Source organism: Macaca fascicularis, chromosome 17 (assembly GCF_037993035.2).
Source record: "Macaca fascicularis isolate 582-1 chromosome 17, T2T-MFA8v1.1".
NCBI lineage: Eukaryota > Metazoa > Chordata > Mammalia > Primates > Cercopithecidae > Macaca > Macaca fascicularis.
Genome location: NC_088391.1, coordinates 68936079 through 68961030, shown reverse-complemented (window position 1 = coordinate 68961030; position 24952 = coordinate 68936079). Strand labels below are relative to the sequence as shown.

Here is a 24952-nt window from a genome sequence, read left to right as displayed (position 1 = left end):
CCCCAGGATAAAAAATAATTCAAATGGCATGGATGAACGTAAATATCTTTATTTTTTAAATGAAGATAAATACACCAAAAATTTAACAGTGTTTACTGATAAGTGACTGAGGTAGGAGTGATTTTCATTTTTTACTTTATTCTTTTCCATATTGTACAAATTTGTCACAAATTATACTCCTATTAAATCATATTTTCCTTTTTAAAAACAATGTAAAGTATCTGTAAAATTCTTCTGTACCGCAGGATTTAAAATTTGTGCAAAATTGGAAATAACCAATGCCTAAGAATGGACAAGAATGAAGTTTTTTGAGTCTTCCATCACATGCTAGATTAGGTTCTAACTTATCAGACATGGCTAACAAAGTTATTTATCTCCAGCTTCTGCTTCCTTTGGGGGTCATGTTCTGCTGCTGCTAGGCCATAAGTTCTCTTAATTCCTGATACCCTAAGTCACCTGCAAGATCCTATGCTTTGTGGGATTACTCACAGATCCTGTGCTCTGTATCTGCCCCTTTCACATGCTAGTCCAATTGTCTGGAACAACGTCTTCTGCCTATCTGCCAGATGGGTTCATATTTGGCCTTCAAGACTTCAAACACTATTTCAGTAGCTTTTTTTCTTTCATCCCCAAGCGGACTTAGATACTTTGGTTTTCATATTCCCATAGAACTCAGTGTGTCAATTAAGGTCTAAGGCTGATTTGAAGTGGAAGAGATTTACTTGGGGGAAAAGTTTCTGGAAGACAAAGGGCAAAAGGTGCAGGAGAAAGCAGGTAGAGGCTACAGACTGTTATGCAGCTCTAAAACCTATAAGAGGATAGAGTAAAGGTGGACGAGTCTCAAATTGCAGTGTGAAGTCTTGACCAGCCAACAGGGGACCCCCATCTCAGACTTCCACAGAAGAATTTAGCATTGGGCAGTAGCCAAGCTCTATCCATTCTGCTATGTTCAGTCATTAACAGGGGCTGTCCAGAAAGAGTGTAGCATCAGCACAAATGCTACAAGCAATCCTGAAGTTGCTGCAACTGGAATCTGTCACCTAAATTCCCTCCTTGTTGTAGATTTTCTCTTGAAGGGAAATCTAAGTGACATATCTATGTGGCTGCACATTCTGTAATATCATAGACTGCATAATATTGTCACTCATTGTTTATCTTTCTTCTTCCTGAAGTGCCTTAAAAATAAACAAAATTTTAAAAATCAGCGATAAATGTAAAAGTATTTGTTAATTTTTGAGATGTGTAGACATTATCTTACTTATCTTCATATTTGCAGGTAAATGTTAAGTAAATGTTTTATAAGTAAATGTGTGCATAAGTTAATGTAAGAGAAAGCAGTGCAGTAATCTTTTATGTTTTACTTCCCAAAGTATTTTCTTTAGCTTTGTGAGAACATCATAAACCATTAAGAAAGTATATTTTCTTCTATGACTTCCCTTTGTATTAATTTCATCTCGCCAGCTAATAGCTATGGAATTTCTTGCAGTAAATGGTAGAGAAGGGACTGCTACAAGTCTTGAGTTGGAACAAAAGCAACAGAATATCAATATTCTTATAATAAGGATATCAAACTCATGTGCATGGGAGTACAATAGCTATTCTAAACCTTCATCTCATTCTTCACTCCATTTGACAGCCTTGATAAGCTCCCATTTCACTGAGAAACTAAAGCCATCTATCAGGTGTGAATTTCAGATCTCCTCAGTGTCCATCATCCATTTGCAAAGCCTCTTACAGACCACTAGTATAGGAAAACATGGAGAATTATAGGAGTTTCAGATATTAAGCACCTTACCATATGCCAGTATGGTATCAAGTATAGTACCAAGCACTGCACTGTGCAATTCTCCCCAAGCTCAAATAAGGACATGGATCTCAGGGAGGTTATATGCTAATCCAAAGCCAGATTCTATTTTTAGAGCAAAGATTTGAAGCTGAATTTATTTTACTATCAAACTCATGCATGTTAACCCACAACATCATTAACTCTAGCTTTAAAATTCCTATTTGAAAAAAAAATTCTTATTTGATCCCCAAATAAATCTAGTTCAATCAAAAGTAAATCTCTCTTCCATCTTTCTAGAAGATTTTTGTCTAGCACATCAGAGACTTTTGGGAGAATTGGACTGAATATACTTCAGAGGTCACTCTGAAGGCAAAATTGTTTGAATATGACTTGTAAGGCACCATTAAGTAATCTCATTAAGGCTTAGATGTTTTAAGAATAAAAGCAGTTAACTATTCTCTCACAATAATTACCCACTCCTTTCTAATTACTATTAAGAGAGTTAAAAGTTCACTAGATATATTTGATTGAGATCTATTTAGAAAGTTTCACAGGGCACAGGGCACAGGGCATGGTGGTTGGCGCCTGTACTCCCAGCTAGTTGGGAGGCTGAGGTAGGAGGATTACTTGAGGCCAGGAGGTCGAGACCAGCCTGGGCAATATATTGAGACCCTGTCTCTAAAAAACAAACAAACAAACAAAAAAAAAATTAATTAGCTAGGTGCGGTGGTATGCACATATAGTCCCAGCTGCTCAAAAGGCTGAGGCAGGAGGATTGCTTGAGCCCAGGAGCTCTGCGCTATAACATACTATGGCCATCAGGTGTCTACACTAAGTTTGGCATCAATATAGTCAGCCTCCAGGAGACGGAGACCACCAGATTGCCTAAGGAGAGGTGAACCAGAGCAGGTCAAAATTCCCATCCTGACCGGTAGTGGGATGGTGCCTGTAAATACTGCTGCACTCTAAAAAAAAAAAAAAAAAAAAAAAAAAGAAGAAGAAGAAAAAAGACTAAAGACTAAGTTTCAGAGAGCTAACAATGAATTTGATCTATCTTTTATGATGTTGAGGCCGGGCACGGTGGCTCACACCTGTAATCACAGCACTTTGGGAGGCCGAGGCAGGTGGATCACTTGGAGCCAGGAGTTCAAGACCAGCCTGCCCAACATGGCAAAACTGTGTCTCTACCAAAAATAGAAAAAATAAAGAAAGATGTTGAGGTGGTCATCCAATAGGAAATCTAATAAAAACCAACCTCTTTATGTTTAGATGATTGCAAAAACAGTATAATGTCAATAAAAAGATCATTAGTGTTTTAGTGATGATGATTAGTGATCATTATTAATTTATATGTGGTCACTATAATAAAGGGCTCAAATAAGTCCCCAGTTTAAATATACATTATTCAATCTGTTACATTTAGAGTTATGAGCAATGTCAAGTTTAGCAGTAACTTGCTGTTTAGAAAGGCTTATTTAATTAGGCTAAGGCTTTTGAAGAACAGTCATAGATTGCACTCTTAATCCTGTACCCCCATAGGACTTGTTTGAAATTTTTCTCAAATAAATACTTGCTTTAAAGAACCATTTCTCACCCTTGTCCCTTGCAAGGGTGGAAATAAATCCCTTGTATAAACTTGAAACTGTCTAGGGTGATTTTTATGGAAATAACAATGGCAATTCAACAATGGAAGTGAGGGTGGGAGTACAAACTGTTATAAATACATCACTAATAACGTCAGTGTATTTCCCTTGTCTTCCACACAACTATCTCTGGGGAAATAAAAACACTGTTACATGCTCACTTGAATTCCTGTCATTGTGCTTTGTGGATCAGTCTCTCTAGTCTCAGGCTTGCAACCTGTGGCTGAGGTTATCATCTAGCCTGTCACACGGAGCCACTGACATAGAATTGAAATCACTGGAAATGGGATTTTTTTTCTCTTATAATAGAAGAGACAAATGATTCATTAGCTCAGCCACAAATCAGAGTGAACGAAAAACAACTGGATAGTAAGGCAAATCTTAGCTGGAAAACTACTATATTAAATATAAACCCTTTTATATAACTGTATTTGATTCAAGCTTCTAAACCACTGAAAGCAATGACATAGCTAGCTTTACACCATGCCATATGTATCCATTCCTTCCATATCTTCTCTGTACCCTTTCCCCCCATTCCCTCTCATCCCTTCACATTCAAGAGAAAAGCTGAAGACAGCAAACCCCACAAGGGGTTTCTATACTATAGAATATAGGTGTGGCTTATCCTGGGAGATTGTGGCTTTTTCTTTAGCTAGGGAGTAACAGGTGTGCAATTTATCTGCACTTCTGAATTTACTTTCTGTGGTGTTTCTACACATATATCACAGTTCAGATACTTGAGACTTTTAAGAGAATCTTATTTTGTAGTTATTCATGCCTAAGACATGAGACAGGATTCATGGCATGGTAAATTTTCAAGGAATACTGAACAATGCCAAACAGCGGCAAAGCCTAATCCTCACATCTGTGTCATATCTGAGTCTGATTCAGATACATGCTTTGTCTCTTCAGATTGTGTTTCTTTTTGGTTTTTCGCATGGCTTAAAGAGTATTTTCTTGAAAACTGGACATAATGTATCAGATAATAGGAACTAAGGGAAATAGGCCTTTCGTGTGAGATTTTATATTAATCTGTTTAGGAATTTAGCTGGGCTCAATATCTGCTATAGCTGTAGGTGCCAGAGGCTTCCAATTTTTCTAGTGTCCTTATTTTTATGTCTTTTGTTGATTTAAGCCTTCCTAAGTATAATTCCTCAGGGAGACTTTCAGTGTTGCAGCTATCTCAGCTATAAGTCACTGTGAAACTGGAATACAGTTTATGTGGCTTCTGCTCCAGATAAGCAGATATTGGCTAAGACCCTGGATTTGCCTTTCTCTCCAGACTTTGTTGTGACCATTTTCCCTGTGATCTCAGTTCTGTGAAGGGGCCAAGAAAAGCTGTTAATTTTCAGTTTGTTTTACATTGTCTTGTTGTAAGAATGGGAATGATGACTTCCAAGCCATTTACAAAATATTGGTGGACACACCTGAAGTCCATGTCACTGTCTTGGGAATCAGAGAATAGGTTCATTTATTTGTTCAATCAAAAAAAAATCTAAGTGATTGCCCAAAATCTTGCTAGAGTTTTAGTTTAGTTATTGTCTTGGATTTCTTTAGCAATAGCAAGAAAGTTCTGTATATTTTCACAGCTAAAAATAAAATCAGCTGGACCAAAACATAAAATGTACACATGTATACCTCAGTGAAGCCATACATCCTGAAGTTGTCAACATAGGACACTAGTATCGCAGACCCCAGTCATAATCCAACACCTTTCTAACATAAAGGGCATTGAGTTCACAGTAATTCGAAGGTATTTACACAGTCATTCAACAGCTACACCCCCTCCAAGGTTTCACACTTGGAAACTTCCCTAACAAAACACAATTACCTACCAACTCTTCCATTTCTTTACCCTAGGCATCCATAACAAAATGTTTTACTACTAACTTTAAAAATTTTCTCCCATGTCTAGTTGTTAGGTGAAATTCATCTTAGCTTCTGGGATTGGCTCCTACTCAACATGCAAGCACTAATCCTCTAACATGCAGGTAAACTGGACAACTTGCTGTTCACTGAAATATGCCTTGGAAGCTTTATTCACGCAGCTTCCACTACCTGGAAACACTACTCCCTCCATTCTGCCTTTAGAAATCCTGTTCATTTTTTAAATTAATGATAAGAACTTCACAAATGTACCCAACTCTATGTGAGAGTTTCTATCTTTGAAATATACAACTCTTTATGTATGCCTCTATTATGCATTTACTGTATTCTGCCTTCCGCTGGAATTTATGTGCACCTATTTTTCTCCTCTAGTAAATGACTTCTAATTTATTTTAGGTTGTAGCTTATACATGATGCCTATACATGGTAAAAGAAAAAAAACTTGTCAATATAATGCATGAAGGGAGTAGATTAACTTTGTGTTGGGAGCAGTGAGTTACTAAAGTTTATTCAATTATATAAACTCAGAGTTGATAGGAATCACACACATTCAAGACAACATATTAGATAGATACATTCAGGGTATAAATGTTACTTATAACCAGGCCTTTACATTAGATTGGTTCAATATTCAAGACCAAGAATCTTCTAACGCACTTTGAGCAATATTCCCCATGGAACATTATTACTCACACTGAGCCTTATTGGCCATCTTTATGTCTGGTCATACAACCTGGTAAAGCTTCCATGAAATCTGTATTTTATCATCCAGAAAAAAACATGGAGTTTGAGATTTTAATGATTTTACTTTACAGTTTGTCCTCCAGACTGTTTAAATGTGAAATGAGGCTTAGCACCCCCATGAACTTCTCTATGTAGATTCTGTTAAGTGATCATTTTGCTGGACTATAACTACCTTTAATGTTGAGGCTTTACTTTCCCGGGTTTTCTGAAATTTCTTTTATCTTTCCCAAATTTATTTCAATATAAAAGGAAAGGACTATATTATAGAAATTTAGCAAAGTGCTGGTATCTGTCTTTGTAGGTTAGAATTTTCTAGAAAAATCTATTTACTTATTAAAAAAAAAAAAAAAAGAATATGGCACCTGAACTCAGAAGTGTGGGTATATTTCTGATTGCTGAAGTCAGTAAATACAAAATGTAGGTGAAAAAGTCAATAGAAGAGAAACGAAGATAATGAAGAGGAAGTTGAAGTTTCCATGAGGAAAGGTCAAAAACAATTAGATTTCATAAATCAAGAATGCTAAAGGCTGAAAGGAGGATGAGATAAAAACATATAAAACCATTAAGTTACTGAGTAGAGCATGCATAACTGAATGACTAGATTTTAAAACAATAAAACTAGGGAATATCTTTCAAAGTTTAGTTGAAATCAGAAGCATTAGTACTTATGGGATGCTTAAACTGGCAAAGTGGCTTCAGTTTGTAAGGCTACATGACATTTAATAGGTTAAAGCAGGGTTTCAGTAAAGCAATAGCTAAGTTCTAAGGATTATAAAGAGAGAGATGAAATGCATGAATATATAAGAAACCTCCATCATTGATAGAGATTATCCACAACATTTAGACTTCTTTAATGTCATGGGTGTCAACAAGAGTTGAGACTCTACGTGAGCATTTAACGGGATGAGATACATAAATTCTAATAGATTCAAGTCTGTCTGTGTACCAGAGATAATTTAGGTAAATCAATTACTATATCCACACAGCACGTATTGCTCTACAGGAAAGGGTTTTATACATTTTCAGGCAAGTTAAATCAAAGAATAGCTTTTATAGAAGGAGACAATAGACTCTGACTGCAATGTAATGACTATAATATGGAGAATTAATTAAGTCAGGAATTGATTTCTACTTTAGACTGATGTTGCCTTAAATGGCAGGCTAAACATTTCTGTCAAAAAGAGAACTTTTACTTTAGTAAAAACAATTTATGATGTATTAGGCAGATCTTTGCAAATACATAATATTCCCTGAACTAATATTATCCATTGCTATAAGTAGAAGGAAGTACTTTAAGAATAATTGAATCTGCTAAGAAAAAGCCTATATAATTTAGAAAACAAATAATAATTGCTTAAGAACAATGTTCTTGAAAACGCTTCCATTCTCTATTTCATTTTTTTCATTGATGTGAATCAGCAGCTTATGAGTCATATAGATATTTTTAACTAATAGAAAAAATTTATAAATTATGTAGTTTTTATCTAGATGTTAGATATGGGTAAATATAGTTATTTCTAAGGTTGAATAAATTATTGTTTGCATGATGCCAATTGGCCTTTATTTGGTGTAAACGTTGTTATAAATGATTCAAATCGTCTCCCTTATTAATTGGGTGCAATGTGATGCAATCTAAGAAAAGAAGAAATATTACGAAAAGTCTGTTTGGCATATCTGAGAAATATGCATAATCTAGTGGCTAATGTGTGGGCTCTGGATTTAGGTTTCTTGGCTTCGCTTCTGCACAGTTTCATTTCTGTGCAGGCTTAGGCAACATATTTTACCTCTTTCCCTCTAAAATGTTTCATCTGGAACTAACCATCTTTCAGCGTTATTGTAAGGATGAAACGAGATAATACAGAACACCAGAAACAGGGCTTGTTTGTAAACACTTTATAAATGTAAGATATTATTTTTCAAGCTTTTTCCTGTTCATAATATAATACCAAACAATAAGGAAGCACTTTATGAAATGATGTTTAATTTTTTTTTTCCAAACAAAGCTTTTATTTCAGGGATTGTGCTCAAGTGCAAGGGAGACAGCAGAGGGAAGGCACAAGGATTCAATAGCTGGTTCCCTGAAAAAGGTGGTAGGGATTTTATTTTTGTTTAGGCAAAGCACAAGAATTGACATCAGAGGTAAGCACGTGACAGGCAGAACATGTGCAGGTCAGCATAGCTGGTTGCAGTGGTTAATGATGTTTAAATTTTATAAGACTGCTTAATAATATTGACAAAGCCTTCTATTCTTTCATCTCTCTTCACTGATGTTTATGAATGGTAACAAAATACTAAACTTTTCCTGTAACTCTTTACTCAAAATGGTGCTGTATATAACTCTTGGGATTCTTGACAAGGCTTTTGCTTTATTTAAGCATTAGTTCAACAAATGTTGATTGAGTATTTATTGTGTGTCAAACGGATTCCAAAATGTAAAACAACTGTCCCTATCCTACTGTCCAACTTAGAAAACTTCAATCACCACCACTCTTCATCCTTTTGAAAAAATGTTAAACCATGGTTCTGTTCCACCTTTTCAATGGCCTATGTCCCCTCATTTAACCCGTTAAGAGAAACTGCCTCATCTATAAAATAGATATGAAGCTGCTGTGAGGAAAACGGGCTAGCAAATAGAGAAGAACCTTGTGAACTTATGAAAGTGATAGTTATTTGATAAATCACTAGAAGAATCTGGTCATTATATAAGTTAAAGAGTAGATGATGGTGCAATACAAACAACTGTGGCTCCTTGTGAACTCTGGTCATTTACATTTATTTTCCTCAGAACAGAGAATAGACAAACCAACCATACTATCTCTTCCCTTCTAGTAAGACTTTTGGAAATAATTATGAGTGTCTATTGGTAGTTAAAAAAAAAATTCAATGATTTTCTTAATTTTTATCATACTGAACCTCTGGACTGCTTCTTGAATTTCTTCCCTCCCTTGGCTTCTCTGATTCTTCCCTTTTTTGTTTGATTCTTCCTTCTCAGTCTTTTTACAGGATAGTTTCTGTACTCACTCCATGTACAAATTAATTGTGGATAGCTCCCAAATATGTACCCGTGTCTAAGAACTGTATTATGAGCTTCAGGCTCACATTTCCAATTTTCAACCAGCTATCACACCTAGGTATCTCCCGGCATCATAAATTAAACTAGATCAAAACTGAAATCATCATAGTTTTCCAAAAATTTCTGGGATTCCTGTCTTAATCAATAGTATAAAACATGGATCCATGCCAGAATGGCATCTAGAATCCTGTTCTCATCCCTTTCAGCTCACACACAGAGACCACATCTTGTGAATTCTGAATCATAAATTTATGCTTAACCTCCTTCCATCTCCCCTTCAAATATTCCAAGCCAAAGTCTCTTTATCTTACTCATAGACTGTGGCGATTTTAACCCAACTGCTCTTCGTGCATCATGACCTACACACACACACACACACACACACACACACACACACACACACACACATCCAATTCATCTTTTCCTTGGCTTTGAATGAGATTTTCTGAAGAACTAATCTTTTCATAACACACAGTTTGAGTTCACATGCTTCTCATGCCTAAGAGGTAAACCACAGTCATCTTAAGTTGGTGTCTTAGAGCTTCCTGTTTCTCCATGTCTACTTTGCCAGACTTTTGTACTAAAACTCCATCTTCTAGTTGCCATTCCAGCCATTCTGAGATTAAATTTTCCAGGAAGATGACAGGGTTTTATGTATTTCAAAATTTTATCAAGGCATTCCATTTTTCTGAAATCCCCTATCTCCATTTTTACCTGGAGAACATCTACTCATATTTTACAGCTGAGCCCCATCATCTCCTTCTTTATGGAAAAAAAAAATTAACTCTTCTCTAGGTTAAATTTAACCATTTCCTCTTTTATGTCTTCCTTCTGTACTTTTCATACCTTTACCACACACCTCCAATGAATCTCTCTTATAGCAAAGCTCATATCTGATCCCTCCTTGTTCATTCAGCCCCCAGTGCCTAGCATAGCACCTGGAATGCAGTGGTTAATTAATATTATTTGCTTGCACAAATGTATGAATAAGTTAACAAATGAATAACTGTAGTAATAGTGAATACCAACATGGCATGAATTTTATAAAAACATGGGTCTGTACATAATTATTTATTTATTTATTTATTTATTTATTTATTTATTTATTTATGTTGAGACAGAGTCTCACTCCCAGGCTGGAGTGTAGTGGTACGATCTCGGCTCACCGCAACTTCCACCTCCCAGGTTCAAGCGAGTCTCCTGCCTCAGTCTCCCAAGTAGCTGGGACTACAGGCATGCACCACAACGCCCAGCTAATTTTTGTATTTTTAGTGGAGACAGAGTTTCACCTTGTTGACCAAAATGGTCTCGATTTCTTGACCTCGTGATTCGCCCACCTCGGCCTCTCAAAGTGCTGGGATTACAGGCATGAGCCACCACGCCCAGCCTGTACATAAGAATTTTAAGTCCAGCATGCTACCATAATAAAAAAAAAACCTAAGAAAGAGAATCAGATATTTTTGTTGCGTGCACACAATGTACAAATCCTTTAGCATCATTATCTCATTTAATTTGCAAGCAATTTTTAAGATAGGTATCATGGAACACCTACAACGTGCAAAGCAGTTTTCATTCATGACTTCATTTAATCCTCCCAATGAATTTATGAAGAAGGTGTTATTTTGGAAAATATACAAATGACAACACTGAAACTCAAATTGGAGAATTTTCTAAAGATCAAACAAGTTTAAAGTGCCAAATTTAGGATTCCAACTTATTTCTCTGCTCACCAGAATAAAAGTACCGCAAGTTAAATTTTGAAGTGTAACTTATATGTGATATTCACAGGTGTTTTGAAATGGGCATATGAGTTGCTAGTATCTTAGAATTGCTACAGAAACAAATATTTCCTAAAAAGGATATTTGCAGAGATTTCAAAATAGCCCATGTCATCAACATATCTTAAATACATATAACACAGCACAAGGGAAATTTGCATATTTGAGTGCTTGGCAAAATAGCAAAGTTTGCTTTTTTAATGTGATGTGTTCTTTAGTTGGTCATAACAGATTTATTATAAATGGACGTTCTCCAACGGTTATTTTGCTTCCTGATTTATTCATTCGTTTTAATCTTAGAGAGATTTGAATTGAACTGGAAATGTATGTAATTAAAACGTTAAAGTTGAGCTCTGTTTAAAATGGGATTGAAAGAAAAACAGCTTTGGCAAACACCCATTATTGAACAGATTCACTTAGTATTTTTGGTCTTGACTATTTATAGTCCTTTTCAAAAAGTATGTCGAGGAAAAGCAGGCAAAGAAGCTGAGTGGACATACACATGCAATTTCAATGTCCAAAATATATGGTTACAAGTGTGAGACTGGAGTTAGATGGACTTGGTCTAAGGTCCCAGACCTGTCTGTCTTACTCATGCTGTAGTCATAGGTACAGGCTTCTCTGAGTCTCAGTATTATTACCATGTTTAACACTATAGAAATAATACCTATTTCACAGGGATTTTGTAAGACTTTAATAAAGTAGACATAAATAAATTAAGGGACTGACACAACATTGAGATCTCACTCAATAGATGGAAACCATTTCTACCATTATTGTTTTAAATAATAAATCGTGTTAAATAAACCACAAAAATGGGTATTTCTCATATCTTTTCAACATGTCCCTACATAGATATGTTCTGATAAATTTGATCCAGGGAGAGACACTGAAAAGATTGAAAAAGACATAAAGCTGTCTTTGATGTCCACTTTACTCCAGAGACTTTGAGTATCTTTGGTCCCCAATTCTGGTTTCACCCCCTCATATGTGTGCCCTCTTTCATCTTCCTCTTCCAAGGCAGCCAGTGTCTAAAAGATAATTTCTCTCTTCTTCACTTTTGGGTCTATTCCTAACCTAGTCTCAACTGGCTCTTTCTTCACTTTTTTTTTTTTAATAATTGACCAACATAATTAAGTCTACGTTGTAAAACCAGATTCAAATATTACTTTGTCTTTTCTTTGTATTATACGAAATAGAATTAAATCTTACAGGAAATAGTTGTATAAAAACTAACTTGTGAGCTACTATCTCTTGCTAACGAAAGCTGTAGCTAGTTAGTGCAGTTCTTATTCATGGTTTTTGTACAAACAATAACTATTTTCACTGCTGTGCCTATTGAAAAATGCCCTACTGAAAGTAATTTGATAAAAAGAGGCGTTTTTTGTTTGTTTGTTTGTTTTTTAGCTACACCACTATTTCAATGCTAAGGAAAAATAGGGCTATAGCTGAGCCTCAAAAAAGGCTGGAAGAAGGAACTCAAAGTCAGCAAGATTGCTTCTCTCCCTCTCTTGGTTAGTTGATTACATTATTCTAATTGTGCACTGATAAGCCCTGGCATTTGTTAGAGGTCACCGATATCTCCTACAAAAAATGTTTCTCTGATCTACTTTGAAAACAAACAAGCAAAAACAAAACCACCTCAGAGAAGGGCCTTGAGAGGAAAGCTTGGATCAGGTAATTCCCCCACCAATCAGCTAGAGCCAGTAAGGTTGGATCATATCATACAAAAACAGTCTTTGGGAGACTATTTCCAAAGTGTTTCCAAGAGTGTCATTTATAAGCAGGTTTATTCAAACTTTAGAAAAAAAAATACATAACTTCTTATAGAAAAGTTACGAAATTTTTCAACAGTGCAAGGAAAGGCAGATTTACGGGTGTGACTTTAAATAAGAACTCTAATAAAACTGAGCCTTTCCATTAATGTCTTTATTTTTATTTTAGTCTCAACTACGCATGTAACTATTTTGGATGTATTATTGAAAAAATAGAAATCTGGCCTTACACCATGGCTTTAGGAAAACAGGCTGAAATTATCTTAGAAAACAACATGATCATGACATTGGGCAGCAACTATTTAGATGCTGCTTTTCAAACACAGCATCTGGAGACTGAATTCCTGTTTCTCTTTGGTTTGCAAAAATCATTATTTTGCTGCTAAATATAGACCTATGGATAATACACATTTAGAGTTTGGATCTTTACCTTATAAGGTAAAAGTAGGTGTGGAAGTGTCATAAAATAGATAGTGCTACAAATTCCACTGGCACAAATAACAAGACCCAGCTGTGCATGTTAAACTCCTCAAAGACCAAACTTGAGGCACTGCATGCATTTAGCCAAAACTCTATTTCTGAGAACATCTCAGAGTGCCAGAAGTTCTATTTTGGCATATTGAAGATATATCAATAAATGCTGAGTTTTACAAATAGCTTGTTGTATGTACTTTTCAAAAGTTAATCAGTTACAGACTCAACATTTCTGACATGATTTCAGTTTCAGGTCTGCACAAACGTGCTGCATCGTTTACGTCTACTGTTGTGGAAGTTCCTACCTGAAACCACAACACTATTGTCTTCTTGAGAACAAACATCCAAAGAATTAAGAAATCAGACATGCTAATATTTGGTTCCATATTATAAATGTTTATTAATATTAAATATAATTTAAGAAGAGGTGTTCTGAAGCAATAGTTAAAACTGATACCATCATGGACCACTTATCTATATAACCCTCTCTGAAAGTAGCTTGTTGGGAACATACTCCATGTATGTAAGTACATTTTAAGAACTTGTTGAAATAAACAAGTCATCTGAATCTATGTAGCTCTGTATGTGATGCAGAATCTGCTGTCTACCAAACTATTTTTTACTGCTTTCAATTTTCTTGGTTTATTTTCAAGTGCTTATTGTTGAATTGTCATAAAGACCGGACCATGTTTCTGCAGACCAGTAAACCAACAACTGAGGCAGTCAGTCCTGCCCCTTTCCTGGTCCTCATATAGTTGATCATCAAGAGAAGGCAATCCAACATAACCACCAATGCCAATAATTGCATAAACTTAGCTTTCAACCAATCCAAAACTACGAGAATTCCATTTGAAGCGTCCACCCTTGCTAAGAAACTTTATCAAGATGAGAGCTGATGGTGTTCTCATCTTATTATTTACATTCCAGAAACCAGAATATATTAATAAAAATGATCTCTGACATTTCCTAGATAGTCACTGTACTCCACGCACTATACTGAATGATTTGCAAACATAATAGAATTTAAATCTCACAATGGAGACACTATTCTTATTCTTCCTTTTACCCAGAGGATATACTGAGGTAAAATGATTTGCATAAGGCTTCTCAGGTAGGTAAATGGCCAGGAGTCAGCATTCATGAAGTCCATGCTCTTCTCTTTCCCAGACTCCTTTCCTTGCAAAAGGACATGATTCTTTCCTCTTTCTTGACCAGACGTTTAAGTGGAAGTCTGTTAGCATGAAAATGGTGGAATAGTCACCCACCTTATACAAATGGGTCTTCAGGGCCTGAACCAGCATCTAACCCTCAGAAGAACTAAGAGAACTGACATTTCATTGCTCTGACATAGACAGATCTTAGTCCCCAGATCTTAATGGTAACTATTAGTCACAGAAGGGGACTAATAGTTCTCTTAGGAAAATAAAGGTCACCTAAGGAAGACATAAGTTACATTATGAGATCAAGCTGATGCCAACATAATATTGCAAAATATCAAAGAATATCCTCACATATGTATAGATGTAAAGGTGCATCTACCATAACCAGACCTTATATACTTACCTTTCCCTCTTCTCCCTATGTCCTATAGGTGACTGTTTGGGAAGATAAGGTCCTGTATATTTTGGGCCTCTTATTTGTATGCTATGAGGATTTCTTAATCAAAGCAATTCATGGTTTGAGGCCTAAAATATATTTGCTCATGTCACACAATTGAGACCTTTGCATGATTATTTCTGTTGTCAGTCACTTCCAGAAATCTGTTGTAACAAGCAGCAGAGTGACAAGTACAGGAAATGAATCACTAACCTTTTGACCTTCGTCAACGTCTGTACCTAAAATTTATAGCTGATGCACGCTTAAATAGGACTGTGTTTCTCAACTAAAAATGCCTACTTTGGATGCCACTTCATATTTTGTTAATGGCCTAGAACTTAAGTAAATTTAATCACTATAAAAATTAATTTAAAAGTGGGAGGCTGGAAGGTGTTTTTTGTTATTTTCAAATTAAGCATTAGACATATTTTGAGAAATACTTTGGAAATTCTTCTTAAATGATTTGGTGAAAATGTCACTAAGACAATGGCATTTTGTCTTTGCTTCTCATCCCTACAGCAAATTCAGCTTTTCCCTAGAGTAAAGGTAATAATAGCATTGTTCTCAGACTTGATATTCTCTTGACTTCAGAGAAGCTGTGTTATGTCTGGAATTCCAAAGGAAAAAGACCAGTTGTATTTTTCTGGCAAATTCATTGGCATTTATATATTTTAGATTAAATAAATTAAATGTGGTGTTAGGGCTAATTTTAAGCCAAACGCATTGTTGATCCCTCCAGTGGTAAACATTTTCAGGAAAGACATTCGTCTTGAAAACGAAGCTCCTTAAAATATCATATTCTTTAGCTAATTGTACACCAAAATAATAGTATCATGAAAAAAATATGTACAAAATATTTGGTAACAATACTGAAACCACCCTGTGATAAACAAAGGGAATGAAATATTTCCTAAGTGTATCTCTTAGTGGAAAATCAAAATCACCAAATATCAGGTTACTTGCTTCTTGATATGAGTGAGTGGTTAATAGTACAGCTTCAAAATATGATGATAATACATTAAAATATGATAGTAAGCCCCCATTCATATATATAATAAAAGTGATGTCTTACTTATGCCTCCAAATTTTTATGAAAGATTAATCACTTGTCTAATTTGCTTTCATAAAAATGATTAAATATACCTGTATTAGTTTGTTTTCACACTGCTAATAAAGACATATGCAAGACTGGGTAATTTATAAAGTAAAGAGGTTTAATTGATTCACAGATCCACATGGCTAGGGAAGCCTCGCAATCATGGCAGAAGGCAAAGGAGGAGCAAAGTCACTTCGTACAGGCAACAGACAAGAGAGCTTGTGTAGGGGAAGTCCCATTTATAAAACCATCAGATCTCATGAGACTTACTCATTATCACGAGAACAGCATGGGAAAAACCCATCCCCATGATTCAATTACCTCCCATCATTCCCTCCCATGCACATGGGAATTATTATAATTATAATTCGTGGTGAGATTTGGGTGGGGACACAGTCAAACGTTATCAATACCTGAGTAATAATAATGCTTTTCTTACAAATATTTGACTCTCACAAGCTATGGATTATTCCTTGTGAATATCTAGGTTAATGAATGGATAAAGATACTGGAAGAACAGAAATTGTGACAGTCTAAATATGTTACAGCTTTTGCTCTGGACAAATTTCATACAAAGCATCCCAGTAATGATAATCATTCACTCACTTTTTCAACTAACTTGGAATTGGAAAAATACAAATATCAGGTTCCTGACCATCAAATTATCTAAATATCAGGTCTACTTTCTTGGCAAATTGTCAAAAAGTGGAAATTTGTCTTAAATTTGTCATGAGTACCCAACTTTGTTCTAGTTCCTAGACACAGACTTCTTCAACCTCACACCTCCAGATAGGTCAACTTGTACTCTTCTTATGTAATTTCAAGCAAGCCCAGTCACTATGTTAACCTAGAACAAGACAGGATATAGTTTAGTAGTCCAGCCTTCAATCTATTTCAACTTTAGATTCTCTGAACTTACTCAAGCATCCAGATCTAGGACCTGAGGGCTGAATGATCCCACAGTGATGCTTGAATCTTAAAGGCTTCTACTATGAGAAGTAGATAACTAGGTAATTAACAACAACCTCTCCATAGAAGATAAGATAGAGATATATTTATCTTATACACTGATACGGGCTCTGTATCCCCACCCAAATCTCATCTTGAATCGTACTCCTGTAATTCTCACATGTTGTTGGAGATACCTGGTGGGAAATAATTTGAATCATGGGGGGCAGTTTCCGCCATGTTGTTTTCATGGTAGTAAGTCTCACAAGATCCGATGGTTTTATCACAGGTTTCTGCTTTTGCATATTCCTCATATTCTCTTGCTGCCACCACGTAAGAAGTGTCTTTCACCTCCCGCCCTGATGCTGAGGCTTCCCCAGCCATGTAGAACTTTAAATCCAATTAAACCTCTTTTCCTTCCCAGTCTCGGTATGTCTTTGTCAGCAGCATGAAAACAGACTAATATGGTAAATTGGTAACAGTAGAGTGGGGCATTGATGAAAAAAATACCCAAAAATGTGACGCGACTTTGGAACTGGATAACAGGCAGAGGTGGAAGAGTTTAGAGGGCTCAGAAGAAGACAGGAATATGTGGGAAACTTTGGAACTTCCTAGAGACTTGCTGAATGGCTTTGACAAAAATGCTGATAGTGATATGAACAATAAGGTCCAGGCTGAGGTGGTCTCAGATGGAGATGAGGAACTTGTTGGGAACTGGAGCAAAGGTGACTCTTGTTATGTTTTAGCAAAGAGACTGGCAGCATTTTGCCCTGCCCAAGAGATATGTGGAACTTGAACTTGAGAGAGGTGATTTAGGGTATCTGGTGGAATAAAATTTCTAAGCAACAAAGCATTCAAAAGGTGACTTGGGTGCTGTTAAAAGCATTCCGTTTTAAAAGTGAAACAGAGCATAAAAGTTTAGAAAATTTGCAGCCTGACAATGCAGTAGAAAAGAAAAACCCATTTTCTTTCTCCTCCATTTGTTGAGGATACATTGAAACCAGCTACAGAAATTGACATCAGTAGCAAGGAGCCTAGCGTTAATCCCTACGACCATGGGGAAAATGTTTCTAGGCCATGTCAGAGACCTTCACAGCAACCCCTCCCATCACAGGCTCAGAGGCCCAAGAAGAAAAAGTGGTTTTGTGGGCCAGGCCCAGGGTCCCCATGCTGTGTGCAGCCTAGGGACTTCGTGCCCTGTGTCCCAGCTGCTCCAGCCATGGCTGAAAGGGGCCAACATGCAGCTCAGGCTGTGGCTTCAGAAGGTGGAGTTCCCAAGCCTTGGCACCTTCCATGTGGTATTGAGCCTGCAGGTGCACAGAAGTAAGGAATTGAGGCTTGGGAATCTTTGCCTAGATTTCAGAAGATGTGCGGAAATGCCCGGATGCCCAGGCAAAAGTTTGCTGCAGGGGAAAGACCCTCATGGAGAATCTCTGCTAGGGCAGTGTGGAAGGGAAATGTGGGGTCGGAGCCCCTACACAGAGTCCCTACTGGGGCACCACCTAGTGGAGCAGTCAGAAGAGGGCCACCGTCCTCCAGACCCCAGAATGGTAGATCTACCAAAATCTTGCACTGTGTGACTGGAAAAGACGCAGACATTCAAAGCCAGCCCATGAAAGCAGCCAGCAGGGAGGCTGTACCCTGCAAAACCACAGGGGCGGAGCTGCCCAAGACCATGGGAACCCACCTTTTGCCTCAGCATGACCCAGATGCGAGATATGGCATCTAAAGAGATCATTTTGGAGTTTTAAGATTTGACTGCCCTTTTGGATTTCAGACTTGCATGGGGCCGGAAGCCCCTTTGTTTTGGTCAATTTCCCCCATTTGGAATGGCTGTGTTTACCCAATGCCTTTACCCCCATTGTATCTGGGAAATAACTAGCTTGATTTTGATTTTACAAGCTCATAGGTGGAAGGAACTTGTCTTGTCTCGGATAAGACTTTGGAGTGTAAACTTTTGAGTTACCGCTGAAATGAGTGAAGACTTTGGGGGACTGCTGGGAAGGCATGACTGGTTTTGAAATGTGAGGACATGAGATTTGGAGGGGCTAGGGGTGGGATGACATGGTTTGGCCCTGTGTCCCCACCCAAATTTCATCTTGAATTGTACTCCCATTAATTCCCACATGTTGTGGGAAGGACCTGGTGGGAGATAATTTGAATCATGAGGGAGGGTGGTTTCCCCCATACTGTTCATGTGGTAGTGAGTAAGTCTCATGAGATCTGATGGTTTTATTACAGGTTTCCACTTTTGCATCTTCCTCATTTTCTCTTCCACCACCGTGTAAGAAGTGCCTTTCTCCTCCCACCTAGATTCTGAGGCTTCCCTAGTCATATGTAACTGTAAGTCCAATTAAACCTCGTTTTCTTCCCAGTCTTGGGTACGTCTTTATCAGCAGTGTGAAAATGGACTAATACATATATATACATACACACACATATATATACATACACATATATATTTTTTAATCTGCTTGAATTTATCAAAGAGTTAACAGATAATGAAAAATTATTAGGCCAAGTTCTCAGAGAATTACGAAGTTTAGAAAAATAAGTCTGTCATTTTATGGCCACTTTCGCTGTCTGTGGGGATTTATCAGTCTAGTTTTGGGGAGAAGTAGGCTTTTTTCTACACTTGTAGACTTTAAAATATAAACAATGTAATTGTTAAATGGTGCAACTGCTACAAAAACTAGTATGGTTGTTCCTCAAAAAATTAAAAAATAGAACTTCCATATGATTCAGCAATCCCACTTCTGGATCTACAGAGAAAAGAATTAAAAGCAGGCTCTTGAAGAGGTATTTGCAGACTCATGATCATGGCAGCACCATTCACAGCAACCAATAGGTGGAAACAGCCCAAACATGCATGGATGAATGCACAAATAAATGTGGCATATATAAACAGTGGGATATTATTTAGCCTTAAAAAAATATAATTTAGCCTGTCATATGCTACACCATTGATAAACCTTGAGGACATTAAGCTAAATAACACAAGTCAGTCCCAAAAAGTCAAGTACAGTATGACTTCATTTGTATGAGGTTTCTAAAGTAGTCAAATTCATAGAAACAGAAATTAAAATGGTGGTTGCTAGGGATTGGGTGGAGGAAGAAATGGGGAGCTGTTCTTTGTACTAGTCCGTTTTCAGGCTGCTAATAAAGATATATCTGAGATAGGGCAATTTACAAAAGAAAGAAGTTTATTGAACTTACAGCTCCACATAGCTGGGGAGGCCTCACAATCATGGTGGAAGGCAAGGAGGAGCAAGTCACATCTTAGGTGGATGGCAGCAGAGAAAAAAGGAGCTTGTGCAGGACAACTCCCGTTTTTAAAACCATCAGATCTTGTGAGATCCATTCACTATCACAAGAACAGCACAGGAAAGATCTGCCCCCATAATTCAATCATCTCCCACTGGGTCTCTCCCACAATACATGGGAATTATGGAAGATGAGATTTGGGTGGGGACACAGAGCCAAACCATATCATTCTTTAATAGAAAATTTCAAATTTGCAAGATGAAAAAGTTACAGAGATCTGTTATACAACAATATAGATGTACTTAACACTATTGAACTGCACACTTAAAATGGTTAATATGTTAAATTTTATATTACATGTTTTTTACTACATTAAAAGATACTCAAGGAATTAGCCACTTCTTGAATTTTCCATTTCTATATTCTGCCTACCTCTCTGCAGGGTACTTGGCACCTGTTACCTTGGCCATGTCTCCCTCAAATGCCAGCTTTGCATTATCTGCTGCCCTTATAAGAAGTAAGTCTCCTGTGCATTTCCCATGAGATTCTGTGAGTAATTTTATTCGGATAATTCACAACTGATAAAGCCATTTCAGAATCACTGTCTCCACAGATAGCAGTAATTGTTCCCTCTAGCAGGGCCCAAAAGAGAAGAAGCAATTTCCTATGCACGCGTCACTAGGAGAGAAAAGCAAAAATCGCCTTATGAAATTGGCATGGCTTTGAAAGCCCCAGATGATCCCTCACTTTGACAAAAGTATGCCAGGACTTTGAGCTGTTTATTTTAGATTGGCCTGAAAGTCAAATTGTTCATCTAACGTATAGTAAATAAACAGTAAAATCATTGCTTCCCTTTACATTTTCATACAAATAGTCCTATTCCCCTACAATTAAATCTCAAAGCATAATCAGAAACTTTTTACAGATTTTGACAGATTTTGATTTAAAGGTGTTTCCATTACCAGAGTTTAATAATTAGCAGAAATGGAATTTAAAATATCTCATCGATTAAGTACAGTTGTTAAAAGCAAAAGAAGGATTTAAAAAAGCCTGCTGTGGGGTGGGAATTCTCCTTTTTGGCCTCTCCTAGCACATTCTATTCTGTACTACAAATAACTTTTTCTTTCTTAAAAAAAAAAAAAAAGTATCTCTCTTTTATTTTATTTACCAGTAAATAGGTAAAGATCCAAGTTTCTCTTTCTTTTTGCTTTCTAACCTATTTTGACTATTTCACATCTCTTTGGACACTTCATTCAGGTATCAAAAGAATGGAAACAAGGAAAGGTAAAAATTAAAGAAAACAGAGTCACAGAAAATACATGAGCTCATTATAAATTATATTCCATATGAAATAACTCCCCAAAGGGTGCCTTACACATGATAAGACTGTGCTGACATACAGTAATGATAGTGTTTTCTCCATTACTGAGTGGCCTAAGAATAATTTAATAAATACAGTGTGCATTGACAAACCAAGAAGGCACAGGTCAGACTACCTTCTTAGACTGGAATTTCTAGTATCTTTTCAAAGCTGCTACAAAAGTTCTGTGAACAGTTTTAAGGAGTTTGTAGACCAGGTTACACTCATTTTTTGTTTTACTGAGATTGGCGGAAAAAAAAATACGTCAAAGAAAGGAATATAAAAATTACTTAAGTTATAAGCAGGAGAGAAAATTATTGTCTTTTAATTAAAGTAGACCATAGCCTAAAATAGCTGAATTATGTTGTTTTTCTCAGAAAGAAAGAGTGTATCCTGTCAGTTTCTCATATTTTCTATAAGCAGAAAAGAATTAATGAAGTCTTATTTCTAGTTACATTAAACCTATCAAATTTTAATTACATCAGGGAATGAAGTGTAATTTGGCACCATCAGGCAATCATTGATAACGTTTCAAATCTCAGATTCTGTCATTTAATCACACCTCTAATTTATGAGTGACATTTTAGTTATAGAAGCTGATAAGATGTATCAGATAAGTTGATAAAGCAGAAATAGTGTCTTAATGAGAGTTTTATCAAGAATAGTATCCAAATCTAAAATATTCAAATTTTGCCACTTTTAAAGGATAAATGAATTTTCAAAGAGCCCCTTAGGTATGGGTCACAGGGTTGCAAACATTTGGCAAAGTTCCTCAAGCTGCAGTCAAGCCCTGTCCATTTAACTATACATACAATATACTTAATTAAAAAAAAAAATCTTAATCATGGATCCAGATAGCTACAGTCACTTAATAGAAAATAAAATTCAAGAAATAGAAATTCTTGTGCTGTTTGCTATTGATTTTTGCAGTCACGTTAAAACTTTTTTATTCTCTTACTTCAACCACTGTTTGATCATTGAATCTGGTCCCAGAGGAATATGTGGAGAACCAATTGAACCAACTCTTTCTGTGTTTTTCACACATCTTGTCTCTCAGCATTCATGATTTAGAGAGTTCAAGGTACGTTTTGAAGGGCACATTCGTATCAAGAGGATTACATGAAAGTACTAACTTTTTTTGTGTGGCTAACAGGGCTTTTCTTTGTTTAATCACCAGGGGAAAAGGTATATTTGGGGAATGTTCCCCATGGCAAACCTCTTTGAGAAATGAATTCTGAATTGCATTAAATCCTGTCTTCAGGAACTTCTAGATAAAGCATTTAAAGGAGATACTGGGACATTGCCTATCATCAACTTTCTAACTTTAAGAAGTGATCTTAGCCAATCTGGAATTTTGATAGATTTTCTAGATACTTCATAAACGTTTAAAAAAAGCAACTTTGTAAAAGACTCCACATTTACCAGGAAAAAAAAAACTCTCATAAATGCAAAATTAGTTCACAAGTTTGCTGGTAGGAATTCTTAAAATTTGACAAAATTTTTTGCTCATCTATAGAAATGAAATTTATATAGTACTTAGCTACTAGTGAATTTATAAATAAAATTTATCAATAACAGATTTTAAGTATTAAGATGAAAAAAACTATATCCATAGCAGTACTGCTCAAGGCATGAGTAATGAAAGTAACAACAAAAAAAATTGGCCTAGAATCTGTTTCCACTCTTCTGCACTTTAAGACACTCCTGCAGAGGCAGTTTGTCAGTGGGACTGATTTATTGAAGCAAGAAGTAACTTTAATCCTTTTCTTCCATTTTACAAAAGGGGAAACTGACACCCAGTCATTCATGAAAATCAATGAACAATTCTTCACATTTCACATGGCTGTCTTTACATTTTAAGGTGAAATATTTAAGGTTAAACTTCAATTGCATATTACTGATGTCTAGAACACTGTCTCCCAAAAATAAGAAAAAAAATATCTGTTTAGGCTTTCTGCAATTACAATAATAAAAAGTATAGTCTGTGTAACCAGATGGACATGCCTAGTTCCAAATCCTGGTCCCTTAGCTAACTAGCCACATGACCTGAAGTGAATTACTGAGACTCAGTTTCACTACAATAAGGTACTGTGAAAAGGTGCCTCATGCAGGTGGTAGACCCTGTAAGGAGCAGCTGATACTGTGTTTTAAATTCCAAATGAGGAATGTGTATATTTACCTTAAAATTGTTTGGCCTTGTTCTTGAACCCAATGACCAGTTAATAAAGTATAATTAAATACTTTAAAATATCATTATCAACTTATAAAAACTATTTCTTAAGCTCATTTTGTGGCAGGTAGTGGGATGGTGCAGAAGGAACATATAACTCAACCAAGTCCCTGTCCTGAAAAAGAAAGTAAGTCACATGAAATCAATAGTGACCCACAGACGTCTCTTATGTGACCAAGTGCTAAGTTGTGGTTAACAGTCCAAAAGTGCTATGAGAAAAGAAAAGAGATAGACCTCAGTGAGGATTAGCGCAGACTTCCAGGACTCAGTGGAGGAAATACGAATGGAGATGGAGACGATGAGAGGGCCACTGGGGAGCGAGAAAAGTCACGCCACAGGAGCTGTAGGCATGAACCCAAGAAAGCTTGTATAGGAAGGGCAGATCCAACACTGGGTGGAGTCAGCTAAGCAAAATATTCATATTCCAAAGCTTCCATATAATTCCTTATTCAGACAACATTGTATATTGTTATTTGGCTCAGCAATTGAATGTTGGCCTCCTTCTTACGAGACAGGGAGGATAAGGACTGCAATTCAAAATAGCCAGATTTGGAATTAGCACTCACAACCCTAGACCATATTTTTCATTCCTTTAGCATTACTCTGTAACCATGTTCCTAATCGTATTTCACACTTAAAGTTCACCTTTTTAAATAGAAATTGATTTTCTACTTCCACAGTCCCAGAAAGCATTGCCTAAGAGCCAAAAATCCAAAGTTCTTGTCCCATCTATGCCATTAACTAACATGAAGCAAAAAATGAGCCTCCTGTCTCTGGGCAAAACTCCTCTATGGAACGGGTGCTTCTGGGTTTGAAGTTTCACAGATCCAGTAGGGATTTTGCTGCTTGGAGGACGGCACAGTACTCTCCAGCGCATCTCCAAGCCTGACTTTCTGACCTCTTTTATACACTCTCTGGACAAAACTACCAGCCGCTGTTATTTTCCTCTCTGCTGTAAACATGGAGCTCAAGAATGGATAGAAAGACCTTATTGTATTGCTCTGTCTGGTAAATAAATATCATGTTGAATTTGCATGGCAGCTTTCTGATTATTTTCATGTCTCCGATAAGCATCAAGTCTGTCATAGGTACAGTATAAAAATCCCTGAGATTACCTAACACTGACACTGTGGCAGGAAGAGAGGAGAAGAGCTGTACTAGGGAAAATGAGGAGTACTTGTAGTCCTCTCTTAGGGCAGTGAGAGGGCCGGGGAAGAAAAGATCGAGGTATTCCGTGTTGGGGTTAATGTGGGCTTGAAATGAAACTTCAGAGCAAAATGAAGCAGAGCAAAGAGCAG

At 36.6% G+C, this 24952-nt stretch overlaps 1 protein-coding gene across 3 annotated transcripts in view; it reads right to left on the bottom strand.

Annotated features, from left to right (window-relative positions):
* Window positions 1-24952, bottom strand: part of LOC102133231 (uncharacterized) — a 360266-nt gene that overhangs the window by 334292 nt on the left and 1022 nt on the right. The window lies entirely within an intron of this gene.